The sequence below is a fragment of the Schistocerca serialis genome, chromosome 3 (assembly GCF_023864345.2).
Source record: "Schistocerca serialis cubense isolate TAMUIC-IGC-003099 chromosome 3, iqSchSeri2.2, whole genome shotgun sequence".
NCBI classification, from domain to species: Eukaryota; Metazoa; Arthropoda; class Insecta; order Orthoptera; family Acrididae; genus Schistocerca; species Schistocerca serialis.
This window is the reverse complement of record NC_064640.1, coordinates 314,897,313-314,919,182: the sequence shown is the minus strand read 5'-3', so window position 1 is coordinate 314,919,182 and position 21,870 is coordinate 314,897,313. Positions and strand designations below refer to the sequence as shown.

The 21,870-nt window shown below is 43.6% G+C and overlaps 1 protein-coding gene across 1 annotated transcript in view; it reads left to right on the top strand.

Moving 5' to 3' along the window:
* The first annotated feature begins 914 nt into the window (after positions 1–914).
* The window catches only part of LOC126471600 (uncharacterized), a 204,313-nt gene continuing 183,357 nt past the window's right edge, over positions 915–21,870 (top strand). The window contains exon 1 of the mRNA XM_050099837.1: positions 915–983. The gene's annotated coding sequence lies outside the window, so the exon portion shown is untranslated. The remainder of the gene's footprint in view (positions 984–21,870) is intronic.

Genomic DNA, 21,870 nt, shown 5'->3' with positions numbered 1-21,870 from the left:
CTTTAGTTTACAACGACCGACTGCAAGCCCGAAATCTTTTTGAACTGTTGATTAGCCGGGAAAATTTCAAATTTTACATGTTCCAACGCTACCGACCGGCCGCGGTCTCATCCTCAGCCCACAGGCATCCCTGGATGCTTATATGGAGGAGCAATTGGTCAGCATAACGCTCTCCCGGTCGTATGCCACTTTACGACATCGGAGCCGTTGCTTCTCAGTCAAGTAGCTCCTTAGTTTGCCTCACAGAGGCTGAGAATCTTTACCCTATAGATATTAAATAGTAGAACCGTTAATTTAAATATAAATAAGACCCGCAATATTTGTTTCGTATCCCCATAGCATTGATTTCTGATAAATATATTTCACTAGATGTAGATACTCAGCGGACAGCTTTCAAGTGCAAGAACAGACGACGAAATCGTTTAAATATACACGGACAGAGCTGCATGTTGAGTATCTGCAAACAGTGTCTTAGTCTCACGGCTGTAAAATTTATCACGTGAAGAAAACCTGTGTAGATTGTGTATGTGTATATTATTTTCAACTGATACTTCCCAGACACAAAAGTGATATCTATCTCCACCCCCTCTCCATCTCCGTCCCCCCCCCCCCCCCAATCTCTCTCTCTCTCTCTCTCTCTCTCTCTCTCTCTCTCTCTCTCTCTCTCTCTGTCCGAATGAATGGTGAGTATGAACATAACAACTCTGCTCACAATGGAGCTACTCGCAGCAAAAGTTCTGCGTGTACCTTCATAATAAGCAAAACTTACAAGTTTCATTCTCTGTAAATACAGCACAGTGTAGTCTATTCATCGGAGTACGCGGTCTCGCTGTACGCGTTACTGTATTTTGCTTACACTTCCATTTTTTTATGTTTCTCGTGTTTCAGAAAGGGCGCATTACGAAGTTACTGTACGTATTGCGAACCTAACGGCTCTGCGGGAAACCTACAGTTCCTCTGTGGAGTTGGTCTTGCGTTCACGTGTAAGTCTTATTGAAATAACTTTCATACATACATAGTGCTTTAGGTTAGTTCACTTTGTCATACACTAGTGGGCACTTATTTAATTGGTATTAACTTTTATGTTATCGGATAAAATAAAACTATTTTGTGTACAACGCCTTGAGTACTGTATTCACAATAAATTTTCATATTAAAATTGTCATATTTTTGTAACGCCTCACATGTCGTTACTCATATTTCAAATCATCATTCTAAAAAACATGCCTGCCTAGCTAGTGCATTTGCCTTGACAGCTGTGTATAGAGTAGCTCCATGTCGATACAATAACTCGAATGCAGTACAAAAATATTTCTTAATATTCTTACGTATAGTACCGGCAAATTATACCGCACACTCAGTGTTCACCTGAATTCTTTAAGGTATAGACTAAAATCCGTGCGTCTTCTGTTTAGTAGTTACTTACCTTAGTAATTACGGTATGCTTCATGTTCTCGTTAGCATATAGTCACGTGACTATTATGATACCTATAATTTTATTAACTTGTCCTGTCTCTTTCTACATCTTTGTTTATAAATTTTATTTCTTAGAAATTTTGTTTCACTTTTTTTCTATGGTGATGGTCCCAATGTGTTAGGTTATTATAAGTCCTGTTCGTGACACTAAATTTGCACAACTCTTTTCTAGTAACGCTGTCTTTCTCTAGTTTGTACATTGGTTCAAAAAAAAGTATTTTTTGAAGTTTGAAGCTCTCTCTCTTATCGTTGATTAGTATCGCATCAGTATACTTTTTTCTGCGTCGCGAAATTAGGTGCTGTGACTACATATTTTGTCCTAATATCTCGTCGCACTGGGTGTTTTGTATGTTTCTACATCTACATCGATACTCTGCAAATCACATTTAAGTGCCTGGCAGAGGGTTCATCGAACCACCTTCACAATTCTCTACTATTCCAGTCTCTTATAGCGCGGAAAGAACGAAAACATATATCTTTCCGTATGAGCTATGATTTCCCTTATTTAATCATGGTGATCGTTTCACCGTATGTAGGTCGGCGTCAGCAAAATATTTTCGCATTCGGAGGAGAAAGCTGGTGATTGGAATTTCGTGAGAAGATTGTTCCGCAACGAGAAACGCCTTTGTTTTAACGATGTCCACCCCAAATCCTGTATCATTTCAGTGGCACTCTGTCCCCTATATCGCCGTAATACAAAACGTGCTGCCCTTCGTTGAACTTCTTCGATGTACTCCGTTAATCCAATCTGGTAGGGATCCTACACCGCGCAGCAGTATTCTAAAAGAGGACGGACAAGCGTAGTGTAGGCAGTCTCCTTAGTAGGTCTGTTAAATTTTCTAAGTGTCCTGCCAATAAAATGCAGTCTTTGGTTAGCCTTTTCCACAACATTTTCTGTGTGTTACTTCCAATTTAATTCGTTCGTCATTGTAATTCCTAGATATTTAGTTGAATTTACGGCCTTTAGATTTGACTGATTTATCGTGTAATCGAGGTTTAACGGATTGCTTTCAGCACTCATGTAGATGACCTCACACTTTTCGTTATTTAGGGTCAATTTCCAATTTTCGCACTATTCAGATATCTTTTCTAAATCGTTTTGAAATTTGTTTTGATCTTCTGATGACTTTATTAGTCGATAAACGACAGCGTCATCTGCAAACAACCTAAGATGGCTGCTCAGATTGTCTCCCAAATTGTTTATATAGATAAGGAACAGAAAAGAGCCTATAAAACTACCTTGGGGAACGCCAGAAATCACTTCTGATCCACTCGATGACTTTCCGTCAATTACTACGAACTGTGACCACTCTGACAGGAAATCACAAATTCAGTCACATAACTGAGACGATATTCCAAAGCACGCAATTTCACTACAAGCCGTTTGTGTGGTACAGTGTCAAAAGCCTTTCGGAAATCCAGAAATACAAAATCGATCTGAAATCCCCTGTCAATAGCACTCAACACTTCATGTGAATAAAGAGCTAGTTGTGTTTCACAAGAACGATGTTTTCTAAATCCGAGTTGATTGTGTGACAATAGACCGTTTTCTTACAAGTAATGTTCGAACACAATATATGTTCCAGAATCCTACCGCGTATCAACGTTAATGGTACGAGCCTGTAATTAGTGGATTACTCCTACTACCATTCTTGAATATTGGTGTGACCTGTGCAACTTTTCAGTCTTTGGGTACGGATCTTTCGTCGAGCGAACGGTTGTATATCATTGTTAAGTATGGAGCTATTTCATCAGCATATTGTGAATGGAACGTAATTGGTATACAGTCTGGGCCAGAAGACTTGTTTTTATTAAGTGATTTAAGTTGCTTCACTACTCTGGGGATATCTACTTCTACGTTACTCGTGTTGAAAGCTGTTCTTGATTCGAATTCTGGAATATTTATTTCGTCTTCTTTTGTGAAGCCATTTCGGAAGGCTGTGTTTAGTAACTCTGCTTTGGCAGTACTGTCTTCGATAGTATCTCCATTGCTATCGCCGAGAGTAGGCATTGATTGTGTGTTTCCGCTAACATACTTCACATGCGACGAGAATCTCCTTGGATTTTCTGCCAGGTTTCAAGACAGTTTCGTTGTGGAAACTATTATAAGCATCTCATCGCATTGAAGTCCGCGCTGAATTTCGAGCTATAAAAGATCTCCAATCTTCATTACAGATAACATTTCACTGTTGCTTTATTTAGTTTCAGGTAACATTAGTTTCATTAAAATGTACTACAATGTTACTGGAATATCATATTTCAGTATCAACCTAGTTTTCTTTAAGGTACACCAAATCTTTTGTTCTTAACAATAAGTTTTCTCCTTTACAAGAACACGATACGATCTATAGATTATTTGACCGAAATACCCCCAAAAAATTAAAGATATTAAGTTTTATTTCTGAAAGTGTCTTCATACAATATCTACGACACACAGCGGAAAAAAGTTTGCTGCACAGAGATATTTGGCTGTGCAGCACATTTTACCTTCCTGAATGAGAAGGTTGTGTTTCAATTTAAACTTTTGCATTCTCCGACGATCATTAGATAAATACCATTATGTATTGGGTGACGGTTTTCTCTCGCATGATACTTATGGTATGCTGATTCACACATGTTTCCGTATTTTACTGTTTAGCTTCTTTATTGCTTGTATGTTGCATCCACGTGGTATGTTGGTTTGTTTCACTCTATATCTCTAGTATGTAATGAACGGGAACAGAGAACGCAACATCTCGTCGACTAACACATTATTATGCACAGATAGCTAGAATAGAAGCAAAAGCCCCTTGTTTAAGGAAACAACCAGGCATCCCCGGCCGGCCGGAGTGGCCGTGCGGTTCTTGGCGCTACAGTCTGGAACTAAGCGACCGCTATTGTCGCAGGTTCGAATCCTGCCTCGGGCATGGATGTGTGTGATGTCCTTAGGTTAGTTAGGTTTAATTAGTTCTAAGTTTCTTTAACAGAGCGTCGTTAAGTTCTGCATGTTGTTAAACGACAAATTGTTTGTGGATATACTGTATTGATGAATTAGTTCTACGCTCACCTCAAAATACCACACAAATTATTTTTTCATGCGGTTGAACGAATGTTGCTATAAGAGTATCCTAACTTTAAATGCCTTCACATTTCTATATAAGTCTCCTTTGAAGCATTAGAAGACCATTGCTTGGGTTAGGGTATTTTGTACCATTAACACGCCACATTTACTCACAGTATTTAATTTTTCTTCTTCAACATATTTTGGAACTACGCTGTCTGATCAAAAATATCTGGTCACCTGTTAGTGGACATTGATATGCGGTGCGTCCACTCACCGTCTTTGTGACGGCTTGAGCTCTGCTTGAGGACACTTACAATCATGTGTCTTAATTGTTGAGGAATGGCACCTCACTTTCATCAACAACCAAAACCAGAGAAGGTAGTGATGTAGGACACTGTGGTCTGAAGCGAAGTCGACGTTCTAACTTATCCCAAAGCTATTCAGTTGGATTCAGGTCGATGTTCTGAGCAGGTCAATCTGTATCAGGGATGTTGATGTCCACAAAACATTACGTTAGGTGTGTAATGGGGTTTCTGGATCAAATATGCACACACGCCGTTCTTCGGACAGTGTAAGGTGCAGACTCGGCCTATGGTCGGTGGGACCAACACGTATCGAACGTCACAACCTAAGATAGCGGCAAGTTGCATCCCTTCTTCTCAGTGACGTCGTCATCATCGAGCCGTGCCCCCCCTGCCCCTCCCCCCCAAACTCCGCTCCATTTCTCACATCCTCTTCAGCCAATCATAATCCAATATATGTAAATAGCCCAGTTGTCGTTTGTAACCTAAACTTATCGCCCCTCGCCCCACTTCTCTGCAGCGAATATCAGGTTAGCATTAACAGTCAATTTCATTCATAATAATTGATTAAGCTTGCAAAGGCGTGTTTCATTATTTAAACAATTCAGATACTTAAATAACAACTGAATAATTTAAATAAACCACAGTGTAGTATTTTCGTGGGCATTAAAATGAAATCATAGTACAGACCCAAAGCCACAACCTGAGCTGCGCTAGAAAGTATCTAACCGATATGAATTTCTTTCAACGTCCCGTGCGCAACAGTACTTTTCCGAACAATTACATAAAGTGTGCAGCTTGCTGTATTTACAGACGTAAAACACGTCAGCGACACACAAGAATACACATACGCGTGCGCCCTCCGCCGCCCCCCCCCCCCTCCCCACCGCAACACACACAAACACACACACACACACACACACACACACACACACACTCTCATCCACATTTACTCGTAATGTTCAATGGTACTTATCCCGTAAAGTATCTCAAACCTCTGAAATTTTTGCAATGTACTGAAAAGTATTTATGCAAGTATTACGTGAAGAGTAGAAAATTGCAGTATTTCAAATTACAGAATTCTCAAAAGTGTCTGCACACTGCGAATTTTTTGCGCTATATTCAAATGTATTTCTTCCAAAAATTACGTAAATTCTGTAACTTTCGGTAGGTCAAAGGACTTCACAGGGCACTCGAAAGTATCTGAATGGTCTCAATTTTTTGCTTCATATCCAAAGGTATTTATGCAAAAATTACGTAAAGCAGCTCTTGTGTTTCCAGAATGAAACTTTCACTCTGCAACGGAGTGTGCGCTGATATGAAACATCCTGGCAGATTAAAACTGTGTGCCGGACCGAGACTCTAACTCGGGATCTTTGCCTTTTGCGGGCAAGTGCTCTACCATCTGAACTTCCCAAGCACGACTCACGACCCGTCCTGACAGCTTTAATTCCGTCAGTACCTAGTCTCCTACCTTCAGACTTCACAGAAGCTCTTCTGCGAGCCGCTTCAGTGAAGTCTACTAGATAGGAGACGAGGTACTGGTGGAATTAAAGCTGTGAGGACGGGTCGCGAGTCGTGCTTGGGTAGTTCAGCTGGTAGAGCACTTGCCGCGAAAGGCGAAGGTCCCGAGTTTGAGTATCGGTCCGGGATACAGTTAATCTGACAGGAACTGCCGTCTGCTCCACGCCTGCTGTGCAGCGAGTTACGTTAATTTAAGTATTAACTGTATTTTTCTTATTTGTCACTTCTTCATCCGTGTGTTTTTGCTTTTGGAAGCTTTAATTGTCGAGTGCTAGTAGTAGTGTTCCATAGATTTTGTGTTTGTTTTGAATACAGTCAGAGAGAGTCCCTTTAGTCAGCCATACTGCCAGTAGTGCTAGTGTTTGTTTCGAATACAGTCCAGAGACAGGTAGTGCTATTTTCATTGTTTTTTACAAGAAGTGTCTAGTAACCACAGTTTAGTCAACTATCAGCCGCCTTTAGTGAATTAGCAGTCTAGTTAAAAGTTGATTAACTCTCTATAGTGAATTGATTTCTTAGGATGGATAGGATGTGTGACTGCTGTGTACGGACGCAGGAGGAGCTGGCCACTGTTCGCGAACAGCTGAATGTGTTGATGGCCGTGGTCAGCCGTCTTCAGTCTGCTGCCTCGGAGTGTAGCGGCAGTGGGGAGTCTGGTGCGGTACATGGTACACCCCAGGTATTACATGCTTCACCCACTGTCCCTGCTTTCGAGACATCTTTGCGGGTACCGGGCGCGGTTGGGCCACCCTCTCCCCAAGGGGAGTGGTGGGTTCAGCGGCGTTCGAGGCGCACGAGGCGGAGGGTCAATGTGGAGGCTGGGCGTGTGGCATCGCCCGCTCTGCCTGTGAGTGAACATGTGGCCGCTCCTTCAGCAATGTCCGAGCAGGCACGCGAGGGGACGGGTTTATTAGCGATTGGGAGCTCCAACGTTAGGCGGGTGATGGAGACCCTTAGGGAAATAGCGGAAACGTCGGAAAGAAGGCCAGTGTTCACTCTGTCTGCTTACCGGGGGGTCTTATCCGAGATGTGGAGGAGGCCCTGCCGGCGGCGATAGAGAGCACTGGGTGCACCCGACTGCAAATTGTTGCTCATGTCAGCACCAATGACTCCTGCCGTCTGGGTTCAGAGGTCATCCTCAGTTCGTACAGGCGGTTGGCGGAGTTGGTGAAGCCGGAAAGCCTCGCTCGCGGGGTGGAATCTGACCTAACTATTTGTAGTATCGTTCCCAGAAACGATCGCGGTCCTCTGGTTTGGAGCCGAGTAGAAGGCTTAAACCAGAGGCTCAGACGATTCTGCGGAGATCTGGGGTGCAAATTTCTCGACCTCCGCTATCTGGTGGAGAAATGTAGGGTCCCCCTGAATAGGTCAGGCGTGCACTACACGCAGGAAACGGCTACAAGGGTAGCGGAGTACGTGTAGAGTGCACATGTGGGTTTTTTAGGTTAGAAAATTCCCTCCATAGGCGCGACAAGACGCCTCCGGAGACGCGGCATGGTAGGAGTAGGAAAAATGCAACAGGGAATAACAATATTACTCAGATAATATTAAACAGTAGGAGCGTCTATAGAAAGATCCCAGAACGGCTCTCATTAATAAACGGCCACAATGCCCACATAGTCCTAGGGACAGAAAGTTGGCTGAAACCAGATGTACACAGTAATGAAATCCTAAACTCAGATTGGAATGTATACCGCAGATACAGGCTTGACAGTGAAGGAGGAGGCGTGTTTATAGCGATAAGAAGTGCAACAGTATCGAATGAAATTGACGGAGATCCGAAATGTGAACCAATTTAGGTGAAGGTCACGGTTAAAGCAGGCTCAGACATGATAATTGGATGTCTCTATAGGCCCCCTGGCTCAGCAGCTGTTGTGGCTGAGCACCTGAAGGATCATTTGGAAAATATTTCGCGTAGATTTCCCCACCATGTTATAGTTCTGGGTGGAGATTTTAATTTGCCGGATAAAGACTGGGAGACTCAAACGTTCATAACGGGTGGCAGGGACAAAGAATCCAGTGAAATTTTTTTAAGTGCTTTATCTGAAAACTACCTTGAGCAGTTAAACAGAAAAACGACTCGTGGCGATAACATATTAGACCTGCTGGTGACAAACAGACCCGAAATATTTGAAACAGTTAACGCAGAACAGGGAATCAGCGATCATAAAGCGGTTACTGCATCGATAATTTCAGCCGTGGATAGAAATATTAAAAAAAGGAGGAAGATTTTTCTGTTTAGCAAAAGTGACAAAAAGCAGATTTCAGAGTACCTGACGGCTCAACACAAAAGTTTTTCCTCAAGTACAGGCAGTGTTGAGGATCAGTGGACAAAGTTCAAAACCATCGTACAATATGCGTTGGATGAGTATGTGCCAAGCAAGGTCGTAAGAGATGGAAAAGAGCCACCGTGGTACAACAACCGAGTTAGAAAACTGCTGTGGAAGCAAAGAGAACTTCACAGCAAACATAAACATAGCCAAAGCCTTGCAGACAAACAAAAATTACGCGAAGCGAAATGTAGTGTGAGGAGGGCTATGCGAGAGGCGTTCAATTAATTCGAAAGTGGAGTTCTATGTACTGACTTGGCAGAAAATCTTAAGAAATTTTGGTCTTATGTCAGAGCGGTAGGTGAATCAAAACAAAATGTCCAGACACTCTGTGACCAACATGGTACTGAAACAGAGGATGACAAACTAAAGGCCGAAATAGTAAGTGTCTTTTTCCAAAGCTGTTTCACAGAGGGAGACTGCACTGTAGTTCCTTCTCTAGATTGTCGCACAGATGACAAAATGGTAGATATCGAAATAGACGACAGAGGGATAGAGAAACAATTAAAATCGCTCAAAAGAGGAAAGGCCGCTGGACCTGATGGGATACCAGTTCGATTTTACACAGAGTACGTGAACGAACTTGCCCCCCCCCCCCCCCCCTTCTTGCAGCGGTGTACCGTAGGTCTCTAGAAAAGCGTAGCGTTCCAAAGGATTGGAAAAGGGCACAGGTCATCCCCGTTTTAAAGAAGGGACGCCGAACAGATGCGCAGAACTATAGACCTATATTTCTAACGTCGATCAGTTGTAGAATTTTGGAGCACGTATTATGTTCGAGTATAATGACTTTTCTGGAGACAATAAATCTACTCTGTAGGAATCAGCAAGGGTTTCGAAAAAGACGATCGTGTGAAACCCAGCTCGCGCTATTCGTCCACGAGACTCAGAGGGCCATAGACACTGGTTCCCAGGTAGATGCCGTGTTTCTTGACTTCCGCAAGGCGTTCGATACAATTCCCCACAGTCGCTTAATGAACAAAGTAAGAGCATATGGACTATCAGACCAATTGTGTGATTGGATTGAAGAGTTCCTAGATAACAGAACGCAGCATGTCATTCTCAATGGAGAGAAGTCTTCCGAAGTAAGAGTGATTTCAGGTGTGCCGCAGGGGACTGTCGTAGGACCGTTGCTATTCACAATACACATAAATGACCTTGTGGATGACATCGGAGGTTCACTGAGGCTTTTGCGGATGATGCAGTTGTATATCGAGAGGTTGTAACAATGGAAAATTGTACTGAAATATAGGAGGATCTGCAACGAACTGACGCATGGTACAGGGAATGGCAATTGAATCTCAATGTAGACAAGTGTAATGTGCTCCAAATACATAGAAAGAAAGATCCTTTATCATTTAGCTACAATATAGCAGGTCAGCAACTGGTGGAAGCAGTTCATTCCATAAATTATCTGGGAGTAGGCGTTACGAGTGATTTAAAATGGATTGATCATATAAAGTTGATGTCGGTAAAGCAGATGACAGACTGAGATTCATTGGAAGAATCCTAAGGAAATGCAATCCGAAAACAAAGGAACTAGGTTACAGTACATTTATTCGCCCACTGCTTGAATACTGCTCACCAGTGTGGGATCCGTACCAGATAGGGTTGATAGAAGAGATAGAGAGGATCCAACGGAGAGCAGCGCCCTTCAGGATCATTTAGTAATCGCGAAAGCGTTACGGAGATGATAGATAAACTCCAGTGGAAGACTGCAGGAGAGACGCTCAGTAGCTCGGTACGGGCTTTTGGTGAAGTTTCGAGAACATACCTTCACCGAGGAGTCAAGCAGTATATTGCTCCCTCCTACGTATATTTCACGAAGAGACCATGAGGATAAAATCAGAGATATTAGAGCCCACACAGAGGCATACCGACAATCCTTCTTTCCACGAACAATACGAGACTGGAATAGAAGGGAGAACCGATAGAGGTACTCAAGGTACTCTCCGCCACACACCGTCAGGTGGCTTGCGGAGTATGGATGTAGATGAAGTTTCAGCACTTGTGTTTGTGTAAAAGTTTTATTTCTATACCACAGATGGTGTAAGAAACAACGGAGGCTCAAATTAGTTGTCTTTCATATCTAAATTATTACACGACGCTTGTCAAGCGTCACATGGCAGGCAGGCATCCGCAAGATAGAACAAATTAACTGAGAGTTTTGCTTATTCCAGCAAGTTGTGTCTTGCTGAGATCCAATGCCTCTGACTCTCTTAGCTCTGCCCAGTATGATATGCATGCCCCATTGCAGAACACACAAACACTCGTAATTTAATGCATTGCAGATTTCGGACGTTGAACTTACTATAGGAAAGAACATGGATAAGCCAACTACAAAATTTCCACTGAGTCGAGTTTTCAGACTTGTGTTAATTCACTAGTTTGTGATCCAACAGAGTTTAATACAGTCACTTGTGTTTTGACTGAGAACGTTCTTGAGAGTGATTTCTTGTACTTACGTTGCAGACATTAGATATATAAATCAAACTGAGATGCAGTTTTGAGAAAAATACCTACAGGAACAAAAGTACGACTACAGCAACCTTATAAAAATTTAAAACGCTTTGTCTGGAATCGATGTTAATAAATTGTAAACTATGACCCTGGTCTGGAATGTTAAGGAACACACGGGTCAAGTCATTGAGTCTTGATACCTCGATTCTGTTCCAGACACATCGGGAGAATAACTGCCTATAGAGAGTTATATTGATTTTTCAGAATAAATTGAGGCACTTTATGTTGAAGCACAGTTTCGTGCTCCAGGGGCCCTCTATCATGCAAGATAGATGGCGGAGGCCATTTGTTGTTTGAAAACGTATATGGCCTGTGATGAATTTCAATTATCACCACAAACATATAATACCATTTGTATTTCTCTTACATGAGAACGAATGTAAAAACTGCGCTCCATAAAAAGATAAAAAACAAAATTTATATACGCAGTGTAATTAAGGAATTATTAATAAACAGTTGCTGAAGATACGCTTTACTTTAAATGCTATTCTGCAAATCTTTAGTAATAAGAACTTAAATTCAAATGGTGCTTTATGCCCCTGTTCCTTTCGGCGTCAACGGACGACAGAGTTGATCTGCATTCAGTGCTTGGTGTAAGGCACAACGAAGCCTCCAATTAATTTCCACACCTGTATTAGTTGTCAAGTGTCACAATGTTCTTTACAGTCTGAAATGTCTGCAAAAATACGTGAGCAACGCAAAAATTTGCAATGTTTATGTCAAGTATCACAATGGTATGGTACTCTCCACACAAACACAGACACACACCACACACACACACACACACACACACACACACACACACACACACACAAGTCTAATTGGTGTCTAGAACATCACTGTAGGCTCTCAGATTAATTGCTCCAATACTATTTTCATACCTAAGTGCGTATAGCTGAAAAACAACTTGCTAAAGAGACAATCGACTTTAAGTAATGCCTAAAACAGGAAAGTAGTGAAGCTAACCTGATGGGACTTATAACAGCAGGTACTATATATATTAGACAAAATGATACGCTAAATGAGCTAGCAGATAAACAAATAGTTAATCTGAATTAATGCCACCTATTGGAAAAGAGTAATTAATTCCCTTATTTTGTCCTACTCTTGGTGCAAGACAAAATGCACCCTGAAATTGAATGTTTCCACTCGTAAATTGTTCTCAGGCTCTATTTTAGGGGACACAAAGGTAATGCATCATGTTCTACACTCGAAAATTGTAATATATGATATTAACTGACAATTTTCGCATTTATTGCAAATAACACAAGCCTATTAGAGGTTCTGTATAATAACAACTTTCAACGATAGCTGCAACATTTACTAATCAAAACAGTAGTGCCAGAGCTCTCTCTAAAACTGTGATCAACTACTATATAAGAACAGAACCTAATAAAAATTTGCGACGAGATAATACGCCCCTTCCTCCCACCCACTCACCCGCACACACACACACACAGGGTGTTTCAAAAATGACCGGTATATTTGAAACGGCAATAAAAACTAAACGAGCAGCGATAGAAATACACCGTTTGTTGCAATATGCTTGGGACAACAGTACATTTTCAGGCGGACAAACTTTCGAAATTACAGTAGTTACAATTTTCAACAACAGATGGCGCTGCAAGTGATGTGAAAGATATAGAAGACAACGCAGTCTGTGGGTGCGCCATTCTGTACGTCGTCTTTCTGCTGTAAGCGTGTGCTGTTCACAACGTGCAAGTGTGCTGTAGACAACATGGTTTATTCCTTAGAACAGAGGATTTTTCTGGTGTTGGAATTCCACCGCCTAGAACACAGTGTTGTTGCAACAAGACGAAGTTTTCAACGGAGGTTTAATGTAACCAAAGGACCGAAAAGCGATACAGTAAAGGATCTGTTTGAAAAATTTCAACGGACTGGGAACGTGACGGATGAACGTGCTGGGAAGGGAGGGCGACCGCGTATGGCAACCACAGAGGGCAACGCGCAGCTAGTGCAGCAGGTGATCCAACAGCGGCCTCGGGTTTCCGTTCGCCGTGTTGCAGCTGCGGTCCAAATGACGCCAACGTCCACGTATCGTCTCATGCGCCAGAGTTTACACCTCTATCCATACAAAATTCAAATGCAGCAACCCCTCAGCGCCGCTACCATTGCTGCACGAGAGACATTCGCTAACGATATAGTGCACAGGATTGATGACGGCGGTATGCATGTGGGCAGCATTTGGTTTACTGACGAAGCTTATTCTTACCTGGACGGCTTCGTCAATAAACAGAACTGGCACATATGGGGAACCGAAAAGCCCCATGTTGCAGTCCCATCGTCCCTGCATCCTCAAAAAGTACTGGTCTGGGCCGCCATTTCTTCCAAAGGAATCATTTGCCCATTTTTCAGATCCGAAACGATTACTGCATCACGCTATCTGGACATTCTTCGTGAATTTGTGGCGGTACAAACTGCCTTAGATGACACTGCGAACACCTCGTGGTTTATGCAAGATGGTGCCCGGCCACATCGCACGGCCGACGTCTTTAATTTCCTGAATGAATATTTCGATGATCGTGTGATTGCTTTGGGCTATCCGAAACATACAGGAGGCAGCGTGGATTGGCCTCCCTATTCGCCAGACATGAACCCCTGTGACTTCTTTCTGTGGGGACACTTGAAAGACCAAGTGTACCACCAGAATCCAGAAACAATTGAACAGCTGAAGCAGTACATCTCATCTGCATGTGAAGCCATTCCGCCAGACACGTTGTCAAAGGTTTCGGGTAATTTCATTCAGAGACTACACCATATTATTGCTACGCATGGCGGATATGTGGAAAATATCGTACTATAGAGTTTCCCAGACCGCAGCGCCATCTGTTGTTGAAAATTGTAACTACTGTAATTTCGAAAGTTTGTCTGCCTGAAAATGTACTGTTGTCCCAAGCATATTGCAACAAACGGTGTATTTCTATCGCTGCTCGTTTAGTCTTTATTGCCGTTTCAAATATACCGGTCATTTTTGAAACACCCTGTATATATATACACTCCTGGAAATTGAAATAAGAACACCGTGAATTCATTGTCCCAGGAAGGTGAAACTTTATTGGCACATTCCTGGGGTCAGATACATCACATGATCACACTGACAGAACCACAGGCACATAGACACAGGCAACAGAGCATGCACAATGTCGGCACTAGTACAGTGTATATCCACCTTTCGCAGCAATGCAGGCTGCTATTCTCCCATGGAGACGATCGTAGAGATGCTGGATGTAGTCCTGTGGAACGGCTTGCCATGCCATTTCCACCTGGCGCCTCAGTTGGACCAGCGTTCGTGCTGGACGTGCAGACCGCGTGAGACGACGCTTCATCCAGTCCCAAACATGCTCAATGGGGGACAGATCCGGAGATCTTGCTGGCCAGGGTAGTTGACGTACAGCTTCTAGAGCACGTTGGGTGGCACGGGATACATGCGGACGTGCATTGTCCTGTTGGAATAGCAAGTTCCCTTGCCGGTCTAGGAATGGTAGAACGATGGGTTCGATGACGGTTTGGATGTACCGTGCACTATTCAGTGTCCCCTCGACGATCACCAGTGGTGTGCGGCCAGTGTAGGAGATCGCTCCCCACACCATGATGCCGGGTGTTGGCCCTGTGTGCCTCGGTCGTATGCAGTCCTGATTGTGGCGCTCACCTGCACGGCGCCAAACACGCATACGAACATCATTGGCACCAAGGCAGAAGCGACTCTCATCGCTGAAGACGACACGTCTCCATTCGTCCCTCCATTCACACCTGTCGCGACACCACTGGAGGCGGGCTGCACGATGTTGGGGCGTGAGCGGAAGACGGCCTAACGGTGTGCGGGACCGTAGCCCAGCTTCATGGAGACGGTTGCGAATGGTCCTCGCCGATACCCCAGGAGCAACAGTATCCCTAATTTGCTGGGAATTTGCGGTGTGGTCCCCTACGGCACTGCGTAGGATCCTACGGTCTTGGCGTGCATCCGTGCGTCACTGCAGTCCGGTCCCAGGTCGACGGGCACGTGCACCTTCCGCCGACCACTGGCGACAACATCGATGTACTGTGGAGACCTCACGCCCCACGTGTTGAGCAATTCGGCGGTACGTCCACCCGGCCTCCCGCATGCCCACTATACGCCCTCGCTCAAAGTCCGTCAACTGCAAATACGGTTCACGTCCACGATGTCGCGGCATGCTACCAGTGTTAAAGACTGCGATGGAGCTCCGTATGCCACGGCAAACTGGCTGACACTGACGGCGGCGGTGCACAAATGCTGCGCAGCTAGCGCCATTCGACGGCCAACACCGCGGTTCCTGGTGTGTCCGCTGTGCCGTGCGTGTGATCATTGCTTGTACAGCCCTCTCGCAGTGTCCGGAGCAAGTATGGTGGGTCTGACACACCGGTGTCAATGTGTTCTTTTTTCCATTTCCAGGAGTGTATATATATACTGCGGAACTTCTACTTCTCTTGCACAGCACAATACCACAGACAGTACACAGATGGTACATAGCTAAAAATGATGACTGCGCCGATAACGTGAAAGTAAAATTATTTATCAGTACACACGCCACACTCAAGTATAATTATTGATCTCGAAAATTCGAAATTTGCATTAAAATAGAATTGTATTATACCTAACACAGAACACACTTTGCAAGAGCAACCGGTGTTCAGATTAAATATTTTACCTCTTAATTATCTGTGTTACTTAATAAAATACTCGCACCTTGTATGTCGGTACTACCGATGGAAACTTACACGTTAAGTATTTCTTATTAGCGAAGTTCGACTGCTGTACCACACGCTTTGAGCCCCACGGACCTTATTGTGTTGGATAGACCATCAGAGACAGAGCACCTCGTGTTCCTGCTGCTAATAAGGTGAGTACACCGTTCGTTTGTTTCATATTCTTACGACCTTCAAACAGTGATGTATAGGGACTGTGATTGCTGTGTACATATGCAAGCTGAGTTGGCGACCCTTCACTCACAGCTCCAGGCTGTATTGGCTTCTGTCACTCAGCTTGAGGCTGGTACCAAGGGGGAACACTGTGGGGGTTCGCACACGGGGATGCGAGAGACGTCGAGCATGTCCCATGTGTCCCCCGATCGGCTCACTACCTGCACTGAGGTTGACCCCGCACCCGTTGTCGAGTGGGAGGTCATTCCAAAGTCTGGCAGGCAATGAAATACATTCCCAGAGGCCGATTGTAGGTTCGTTTGAAGAACAGGTTTCGGGCATTATCTGTGGCTCACGAAGTCTCTATGCCGGATGCAGTCGTCCACCCTGTTCCAGAGGAAGCTTCTCGGCCCACAATTTCTGGGCATTCACAGAAGGTGGGTGTGCTGGTAGTTGGGAGCTCCAACATTAAGTGTGTCATGGGGCCCCTTAAGAACATGGCTGCCAGGGAGGGGAAGGAAACCAGTGTGCACTCCATGTGCATACCGGGGAAAGTCATTCCGGATGTGGAAAGGGTGCTTCCGGATGCCATGAAGAGTACAGGGTGCAGCCAACTGTAGGTTGGGGCTGATGTCGGTACCAATGACGTGTGTCGCTTTGGATCGGAGGAGATTCTCTCTGGTTTCGGGCGTCTAGCGGAAGTAGTAAAGAGTGCCAGTCTTGCTTGCGAGATTAAGGCAGAGCTCACCATCTGCTGCATCGTTGATAGAACCGACTGTGGTCATTTGGTGCAGAGCCGAGCGGAGGATCTGAATCAGAGGCTCAGACGGTTCTGTGACCATATAGGTTGCAGATTCCTTGACATGCGCCATAGGATGGTGGGTTTCTGGATTCCGCGAAATAGGTCAGGAGTCCACTACACACAGGAAGCGGCTACACAGGTAGCGAGGGCTGTGTGGAAGGGACTGGGTGGTTTTTATGTTAGAGGTTATCAGGAAACCACAGAAAGGGCGTCCGTCTAAAAGGGGCAGGTAAAACGCACTAAGGTAGTTGTAGAAACGGTTGGTATTGTAGTTATAAATTGTCGTATCTGTGTTGGGAAAGAACCAGAGCTCCAATCCCTAACAGAAAGCAATGAAGCTCAAATAGTTATAGGTACAGAAAGCTGGCTAAAGCCGGAAATAAATTCAGCCGAATTTTTTTCAAATGATCTAACAAAGGACCGGCCGCTGTGGTCGAGCGGTTCTAGGCGTTTCAGTCTGGAACCGCGCGACCGCTATGGTCGTAGGTTCGAATCCTGTCTCAGGCATGAATGTGTGTGATATCAATAGGTTAGTTAGGTTTAGGTAGTTCTATGTCTAGGGGACTGATTACCTCAACAGTTAAGTCCCATAGTGCTCAGAGCCATTTTAACCATTTTTTTGACTTCAATCTACCCTCGATATGCTGGAAAAATTATACGTTTAAAGCCGGCGGTAAGCATAAAACGTCATCCAAAATTTTGCTGAATGCTTTTTTATTTTGAACAATTAGTTCATGATCCCACTCGAAGCGTAACTGGTTGCGAAAGCATACTTGACCTCTTAGCAACAAATAATCCTGGACAAATAGTGAGTATCGTGACGAATACAGGGATCAGCGACCACAAGGCAGTTGTTGCTAGGCTGAATACCGTAACACCTACAACCATCAAAAATAAACGCAAAGTATATCTATTTAAAAAAGCTGATAAAAATGCTCTTAACACCTTTTTAAGAGACAGTCCTCACTCTTTCCGATCTGATCATGTAAGCGTAGAAAATCTGTGGAATGACTTCAGAGAGATAGTATCAACGGCAATTGAGAGATATATAACACACAAATTAATAAGTGATGGTACTGATCTCCCATGGTACACAAAACGGGTCAGATCGCTGTTGCAGAAGCAACGAAAAAAGCATACCAAATTTAAAACAACGCAGAATCCTCAAGACTAACAAAGTTTTGTAGAAGTTCGCAATATAGCTGGTACTTCAATGCGAGATGCTTTTAATAATTTCCACAACGAAACGCTGTCTCGAAATCTGACAGAAAACCCAAAGAGATTCCGGTCATTCATAAAGTAGACCATTGGCAGGACGCAGTCAACACCTTCACTGCGCGGTAACAACGGTGAAGTCACTGATGACAGTGCCACTAAAGCAAAGAAACACGGTTTTCCAAAACTCCCTCACCAAATAAGACGAAGTAAATATTCCTGAATTCCAATCAAAGACAACTGCCAACACGAGAAACATAGAAGTAGATATCCCCGGTGTAACAAAGCAATGCTGCCCACATCTCGTGGTCGTGCGGTAGCGTTCTCGCTTCCCACGCCCGGGTTCCCGGGTTCGATTCCCGGCGGGGTCAGGGATTTTCTCTGCCTCGTGATGGCTGGGTGTTGTGTGCTGTCCTTAGGTTAGTTAGGTTTAAGTAGTTCTAAGTTCTAGGGGACTGATGACCATAGATGTTGAGTCCCATAGTGCTCAGAGCCATTTGAACCATTTTTTAACAAAGCAACTGGAATCAGTTAAAGGCAAGTCCTCCGGTCCAGATTGTATACCAGTCAGATTCCTTTCTGAGAATGCTCATACAATAGCTCCATATTTAGCAATTGTATACAACCGCTCGCTCATAGTAAAACTGGAAAATTGCTCAGTCACACCAATACCCAAAAAGGGAAGTAGGAGTAATCCACTGAATTACAAGTCCATACCAATAACGTCGATTTGCAGTAGGAGGAGGAGGAGATTAGTGTTAATGTCCCGTCAACAACGAGGTCATTAGAGTCGCAGCACAAACTCGGATTAGGGAAGGATGGTGATGGAAAGCAGCCGTGCCCTTTCAATGGAACCATCCCAGCATTTGCCTGAGACGATTTAGGTAAATCACGGAAAAACTAAATCAGGATGGCCGGAGACGGATTTGAACCACCGTCCTCCCAAATGCGAGTCCAGTGTGCTAACAACTGCGCCACCTCGCTCTGTTTTGCGGTAGGGTTTTGGAACATATACTGTATTCAAACATTATGAAGTGCATCGAAGAAAACGATTTCTTGACACTTAGCACAGATTCAGAAAATATCGTTCTTGTAAAACACAACTAGCTCTTTAAACTCATGACGTAATGAGTGCTATCGATAGGGGACGTCAAATTGATTCTATATTTTTAGATTTCCAGAAGGCTTTCGACACCGTTTCTCACAAGCGTCTTCTAACCAAACTGCGTGCCTATGGAATATCGCCTCAGTTGTGCAACTGGATTTGTGATTTTCTGTCAGAAAAATCACAGTTCGTAGTAATAGACTGAAAGTCATCGAGTAAATCAGAAGTAATATTCGGCGTTCTCCAATATAGTGTTATAGGACCTGTATTGTTCCTGATCTGTATTAACGACATAGGAGACAATCTGAATAGCCGTCTTAGATTGTTTGCAGATGATACTGTCATTTACCGCCTTGTAAAGTCATCAGATGACCAAAAAGAATTGCAAAATGATTTAGATAAGATACCTGTATGATGCAGAAAGTGGCAGTTGACCCTGAATAAAGAAAAGTATGAAGTTATTCACATGAGTATTAAAATAAATCCGCTAAATTTCGATTACGCGGCAAGTCACACAAATCTGAAGGCTGTAAATTCAACTAAATATTTAGGGATTACAATCACAAATAACCTAAACTGGAACGATCACATACATAATGTTGTGGGTAGAACAACACTTAGAAGATGCAAAAGGTCTACTAAAGAGACTGCTTAAACCACGCTTGTCCCCCTTATTCTGGAGTATTGCTGTTCGGCGTGGGATCCTCATCAGGTGGGACTGACGGATGACATCAAAAAAGTACAAAGAAGGGTAGATTGTTTTGTATCATCACGAAATAGGGGACAGAGTTCCACAGACATGATACTTGAATTGGAGTGGCAATGATTAAAACAAAGGCATTTTTCGTTGTGACCACATCTTCTCATGAAATTTCAATCACCATTTTTCTCTTCCGATTGCGAAAACATTCTGTTGGCTCCCACCTACATAGGAAGAAATGATCGGACATGTGCGAGAGAACAGACACATTAGTGTATAGTTCTGGCAATACCGGCCATGACCTTCCTCTTCTGTGCAGATGCACACAAATTAACCGAACTCTTACGGGACTTGGTAAGAATGACCTCCACGAGTAATGGGTGTGTTGGATAGGGACACTACGAATGTGGTGTGTGGACATATAAGGTGAGAATGTGGGTCTCTCGGGACGCGTGCGCAAGATAGTCCCTGCAGCCGCATTGTCTTCTGTGCCGCCGGTGGCTCAGATGGTCACGGTAGCTCAGCGTGTTCGGTCAGGGGGTTAGCTGCCCTCTGTAATAAAAAAACTGAGTAAATCGGTCAACAACGAACTAAAACGGATGTCTTACGATGTCCGCCCCGAGAAGATGCAACGAACTAAAGCAAACAAAAATTTTTACCCGGCACGGTAGCTCAGCGTGTTCGGTCAGAGAGCTGGCTACTCTCTGCAATAATAAAACTGAGTGAAAAGATAAACAAAGAGCTTCGACGGATGCCATGTGACGTCCGCTACGACGAAATACAACGAACCACAACGAACAAAATGAAAAAAAAAAAAAGATGGATAGAGCGTCTGCCCCGTAAGTAAGAGATCCCGGGTTCGAGTCCCGGTCGAGGTACACATTTTCACCGGTTCCCGTTGATATATATCAACGGCCGTCAGCAGCTGAAAGTATACAATTTTAATTCAAAAATGGTTCAAATGGCTCTGAGCACTATGTGACTTAACTGCTGAGGTCATCAGTCCCCTAGACTTAGAACTACCTAAACCTAACTAACATAAGGACATCACACACTTCCATGCCCGAGGCAGGATTCGAACCTGCGACCGTAGCGGTCGCGCGGTTTTAGACTGAAGCGCCTAGAACCTCTCGGCCACTTCTAATTTTAATTTCAGAAAAACGTAAGTTCTCGTTTTTCCCGCTCGCCGTTCGAGAGTGGAAAGGCAGAGAGGCAGCTTGAAGGTGGTTCATTGAAACCTCTGCCAGGCACTTTATTGTAAACAGCAGAGTAATCACATAGGTGTAGGTTCCCGTATCTACATTGTTTGAAAAATGTAGTGAAATGCCCTAGTAGATTACTTTACTTCGATCTTTCTACCACACATTAAAGTCACCTTAATACACAGGAACTGATTCCAAAACGCACTTCAGCCCTACTATTCATCTAATTTACAGATTAAAATTCACTTGTCTGTGAGAATTACCAAAGTGAACTATGTTATTTCCACGTTAAAATCTCGTTTCTAGAACCAATATCCGATTGAGCTAAAATTGTAGTGACTCCAAGCTACTGTATTTACTCTTCTTGCGGTGGAAAATGTTTGTCATCGTCTACTACCCACAGTCTAAGCTACATGATGCTTTCGGGTAATAGCTAACTGAACAGTGGTAATACACATTCGCATACTTAAGAATTGAGGGTTGCTATGCTTTCAAAGTCAGTCAAACATTATGTTGAGCCAATGGTTGGGTATTAATATTATCATCCAGAACAAAACGTTTGTCATCTTCTGCTGATAATACTATAGGGGACTGACATACACTGGAAACCACATACTGCGGTCGAATGAAGGTGATAAGCTTAAGCAAATATAATGTGGAAAAATGAGAGTGCAATCTTTTAAAATAGAGTTTTAACCTCTAAACGGGTTAAGTTTGGATAGTAAAGTAAAATATTTTGCTCAAATTCGAATTTT